Genomic DNA, 5,003 nt, shown 5'->3' with positions numbered 1-5,003 from the left:
TCAAAGCAAAGACAGAAAACAAATGATTGAAGAACGTAGAAGCATTGGGCGTGTACGACTTTAAAAGTGTCGATTCGGAAAAGTTCTCATAGTACTTTTTAAAGAGGGTTTATTTTGTAGATTCAAGAAATCATTTGTTTACCAGACAAATCGCGTCTCAAGGTGTGAAAATAAACTTTGATAGTTTAGACCCAGCGGGAGTTTATATAAGTTGGCGCGGGTTCGAACCTTTCAAACACCTCAAATATAAGTAAGTGGGAGGTCCTTATAGCTCGCTTTAGCAAGTGACAAATTGAATTTTGGCCAGAATTTTTCTTTTTAAATCTTTTTCAATTTGCTAAAATTGAAACTTCCCTCGGTTCGCGAAAGGCGCTACAGGATGCTGCGAACCGCAAGCCTGCAAGTACTAATGGTAGAATCAGCGAGTACATTTCAGGAACATTACTTTCAAATGTCTTAAATCATTTTAAGGAGAAAAATACGTCATGTATTTTGCTATGGGAAAAATATGAGTAATGATTTTATCGCAGGTGTTTTAGAGTATCATGGTTTCAACACCATTAATAAAACTTTAGGGTTCGAAGTGCGGTTATAGAATTATAAATGATCTTATTTTGCGTCCAATGGTCGTATGTTAAAAATGGGTACAGGTCAATATTGAATGAGAATATTTTATTTTGACCAAACATGTATTCATAACTATACTTCGTAATGCTAGAGACTTACTGAGAGCTAGCTAGTTCGAGAACGACACGAGAATTGGCTACACTCGGTTTTGTAGTTCATCTTCCTATTTAGTCTGTACTAAGCCTTGACAGCGCCTCACCAGGCGTCGCTTTACCTCGAATCTATGACATACCTCCCTCACTTCATGACAAGCTCCAGTTTGTAACAAGTGACAAACTTATGGAACGTATCTCATGAACCTATGATAATATGTATATTTCTGAACATATTTTCCTCAGGTTTGATGTTAAATTTTTCACCAAAACAATTTTCCTAAGGGTCTTGAACCAAAACTAATATTCAAAAATCGAAAAACAGGAAGTTCTTACATAGTTTCTTTGCAAAAATGCTGAACCCATAATTCGCTAAATAAAAATTTACGTACACAAGATCATCACTCATGTCACGTATATAGATTCATCCCAAAGAATTAGAAAAAGTGTGATTTATGATGCCAAAGGCACTAATACATAAAACCCCATAAAACCTTAAGCTAGTAAAAAAAGGTAAGACTAATCTATTTTTATAGCTTTTCGCTAAGAAATCGCGAATCCGCACGCAAATCATCTCTAAAGTCGCGAGACCGTGTTCTACACACAGGGTTAACCTCCTTAGCCACGCTCGGATTCGAACCAGAAAATCACGAATAAATACCATTTTACCACGAATATTACGCCAGAAAACACGCAAGTCTTGACTAAAGTGGGTTCAAAGCTTCGACTTCGATGAAGTGTATCAAATCATAATAATATCATAAGTTTATATACTGCCTAGATACTGAGATTATAGAGTGGTAATGAGAGGGTAGGAGCTAGGGGAACCTGACGTCAACATTGGTAGTCTAAATTGTATGCCCTGAGCTGACGACTTCCAATATGGTCGCCAAACGGAGGTAAGAGATAGGAGGGTGTGACGTCACGAGAAAGTACCAGACTATAGTTTGAGAACGACAAGCGAGAATTGACTATACCCGGTTTTGAAGTCCATCTTCCTATTTTGTCTGTACTAAGCCTTTGACAGCTCCTCACCAGGTGTCGCTTTACCTCGAATCTATGACCTACGTTACTTCATAACAAGCTCTCAGTAACCAGTCACAAACTTATGAAACATTTCTTATGAACTTATGGTATCATCGATCAGCATCGAGACACAATTCCCTGCATCGCTTTTACGTTATTTCAAAATTACAAATCAACATTCATGTTAAAAATAAATAACTCTTAATGAAATGAGTTCTTCAATACATTTTAAAAACGGCACAGGGATTGGCTATGAAAAAATGTCTAAAGCGGAACACGTCGCTTCCGTTCCATAATTTCTACGGCCATTTTTGCATTTAAATGGTCCATGCCATATAGGCCTAACGCAACTGAGACTAACCCTGGACAGTCCCGCGTGTGATACAGGGTGGGTATAGCGTGGGGGCTATTCCCCCGGTTTAGGCCCAGAGTAGGCGAATATTCGATACGCTTATCATCCATTCGCTGGCTTATCCATAATTAGAGTCAGGGTCTTTTGATATGAAAAGGATCCCATCGTCTCCCACGGACCAATAGGGTGGTCGTACGCGAGGATAATGTCGGCGGCATACGTCCCGGGACCCTTATCCAACTTATTCCCACCTTTTATCAAGATTTTTTTGGGTATAGTTGTAATAAGAGGGGATGACTACACGAACTTACGCAGCTCGTGAATTATATGGCGCATTTTCACGTGGAAAGCTCAATGGAAGCGCAAACAGGGAGCCTAACAAATTCAGTGAGGCCAGTTTTCTCTTTGATAGAAATTAAGAGTAAACAGTTACAGTTATAACCAAATGAGATGCAATTCTTCTACATTTGGCTTCCTTATTTAATGTGTTCACTTTGTTCTTCGTGCACATTTTTATGTTAAGTCCGTTAATTAACAGTTAGTATGTTTGAGAAGTATACATTTAATCATTCTAATCAAAAGGGAGTGGATCAGAGTGGAAAACGTTGTCTGCTATTCATGTGTCCATTGGTCAACATGTTTTTCTAGTTAACTAGTCCCAGGTTGCCAGGTTTAGCGCATATAAGGATATAATGACGCAAAATAAGGGTACTAATTGATCTACCGGATATTTCAGTAATTAGAATGAATATTTAATGATTTGTGAATGGTACGAAATCGTTGTTAATCTAGCCGGGTTCATGCATGAACCAATGGATACATTTACTTCACCACAGTAACGCTTAAAATCCTTCAAAAACCAACGCATTTGCCGTTTCTTTGCAATTAAACCATGCTGCACAAATCTATTCCTATCATCAATGTACCCTAACCCTAGACCCATTTGTGAAGCTCTCCAGTAGCACGTGTTGAATCTTCATACTGAGACGAAGATCAACTTTCATATTAAATGCATAAAATGCCCCAAGGGTGGTCGCTAGACCCCCTCAATTCAGCCATGATGGAGGTCCCTTGCATACAGCATAGAAATATATATATACGTTTCGTCCGTGATGCTCGCTTCTACGTATTTTAAATGAGCGTAACAATCTATTCAACATGTTTTGAATGGCATCCGCTAGATGTCGTTTGAGACTATTGCCCCCCTACTCACCCTATGGGCGCAATGTGAACGCGGGTTCCCGACGCCCGACCATGGCATGTGACGGGGGGCTAAGGCGATAAAGAAAGGATTCGATACACTTGGACGCCATCTTCCTTTTTTTTCTTGCAAATTTTGGCGGCTAGCTCTTCTCTTTTGGATGTTCTTTTTTAGGGTGCTATGCAAGGTTTAATTTCTAAAGCCGTTTTTATAATATCGTAGACCCTAGACTGGCGCATGCTTTTCTGGTATAAAAATACCCGATCAAATGATCTATTCTAGATATGCGAAGTTTTATAACCAGTATCGAACATCTGCCCGTCTCCATTTATGCGAAATCAAATTCAAAATTTCTTCTTTTTTATTTATTTTTTGCAATATGTAGTGAGGATAATTTGAAAGCTCTACGGTAATATATGGATGGAGGTATAAGTCTAGGGTGTTTAAGCAATATTATAACAAGAAAGAAGAAATACCTGGCTTAACACGTCTGTCTGATAGTAACGCTCAGCGTTTAGCTTCCAAAACGCTGATAATAATAGTAATAGTGACTTCTAATATTAGCAAAAACTTTGCCCATGCAGGCACAGAGTAGCTAGATTCTTATCCAGTTACACAAGTTAAAATACACATTTATATAAACAAATATACGTCACATGACGTACTAACATCGTTCAAAAGAATTAAATGTACTTTGTCCGAGTTCGTAAATGCTTAAACTGCCTAATACACGTCTATAGGTCCAATACTAATACTAAAACGTTGCTTTAAGTTCCACAACCATGGTTGGATTAAATTACCAGCATTTAACTAAATTTTCTTCGTTCGAATGCCACAATGTAAGGTGCCTTCACAAATGAGCCAGATCTCGAGGAAATATGTTAATGCCAGAAGAAAAATATGATAAAATTATTAGCAGCACTCGTTCAGAGAGTTCGGTTGCGCTTGAAACATTAGCTCGGTTTATAAACAACGGGTCTTTTCTCGAATGTTTGTGAAGGCTCCTTCAAAACAACCGAGAACTTAAACTAGGCACACAGACCATTCTGTTATTTCAGAATAGAAGCACGCAAACACCACAATTAGAGCTCATAAGTTTATCAGTAGGTCGTAATAAGCTTGCCAAAACGTAGGTGATGTAAGGATGTTTTCATTTACTTTGAGAAAAAAACGTAAGATGCATTATCTTTGAACGTTCTCACGTTTAACACGAGTTCTTGTATAATAAATGATTAGGTTTTATGTTCCGAATGTCTGAGCACTATGACATTTTTTATCACTTATCTCAGAAACAAAGGAACCTACCATACACAGTATATTTGCGTAAATTAACCCATACAATAGCGTCGCATTACGACTTTTTTCACAATTCCTCGACAATTTAAATTTACATAAATCCAAGCAAACAGCACCGCTTTTAAAAAAGGTTTCCCCAAAGAGAAACTTAACGATTTCATCGTTTAAAAGGAGGAAAATAGGCCAGATTTAGCACGCCTCTTCACCGTGTTACTTTACGATACTGTACAACACAAAACCAAAATAAAACGAGTCTAAATAAACGGTAGCTTCATATACATAGCCTCCGTGTTAAGAGAGTAAACACGTTTACGATTAGGCTTAAGTGGCAGGAATAAATACCAGAAAACTAACAGGAGGAGGGAAGAAGAAGTGGTTGCTGCTGACTTAACTTCTTCTATTTAAACCC

The 5,003-nt window shown here is 38.0% G+C and overlaps 1 long non-coding RNA gene across 1 annotated transcript; it reads left to right on the top strand.

Moving 5' to 3' along the window:
• Positions 1-226: 226 nt before the first annotated feature.
• Positions 227-2,001, top strand: LOC149710155 (uncharacterized). Its single transcript, XR_016376857.1, has 3 exons — positions 227-1,232; positions 1,327-1,428; positions 1,501-2,001. It is a non-coding gene; the product is annotated as an uncharacterized LOC149710155 (long non-coding RNA).
• The last annotated feature ends 3,002 nt before the right edge of the window (positions 2,002-5,003 follow it).

The sequence above is a fragment of the Phalangium opilio genome, unplaced genomic scaffold, assembly GCF_054372755.1.
Source record: "Phalangium opilio isolate 3A_F unplaced genomic scaffold, DU_Popi_V2 ptg000011l_1, whole genome shotgun sequence".
Classification (NCBI taxonomy): domain Eukaryota; kingdom Metazoa; phylum Arthropoda; class Arachnida; order Opiliones; family Phalangiidae; genus Phalangium; species Phalangium opilio.
This window is presented reverse-complemented; position numbering and strand designations above follow the sequence as displayed.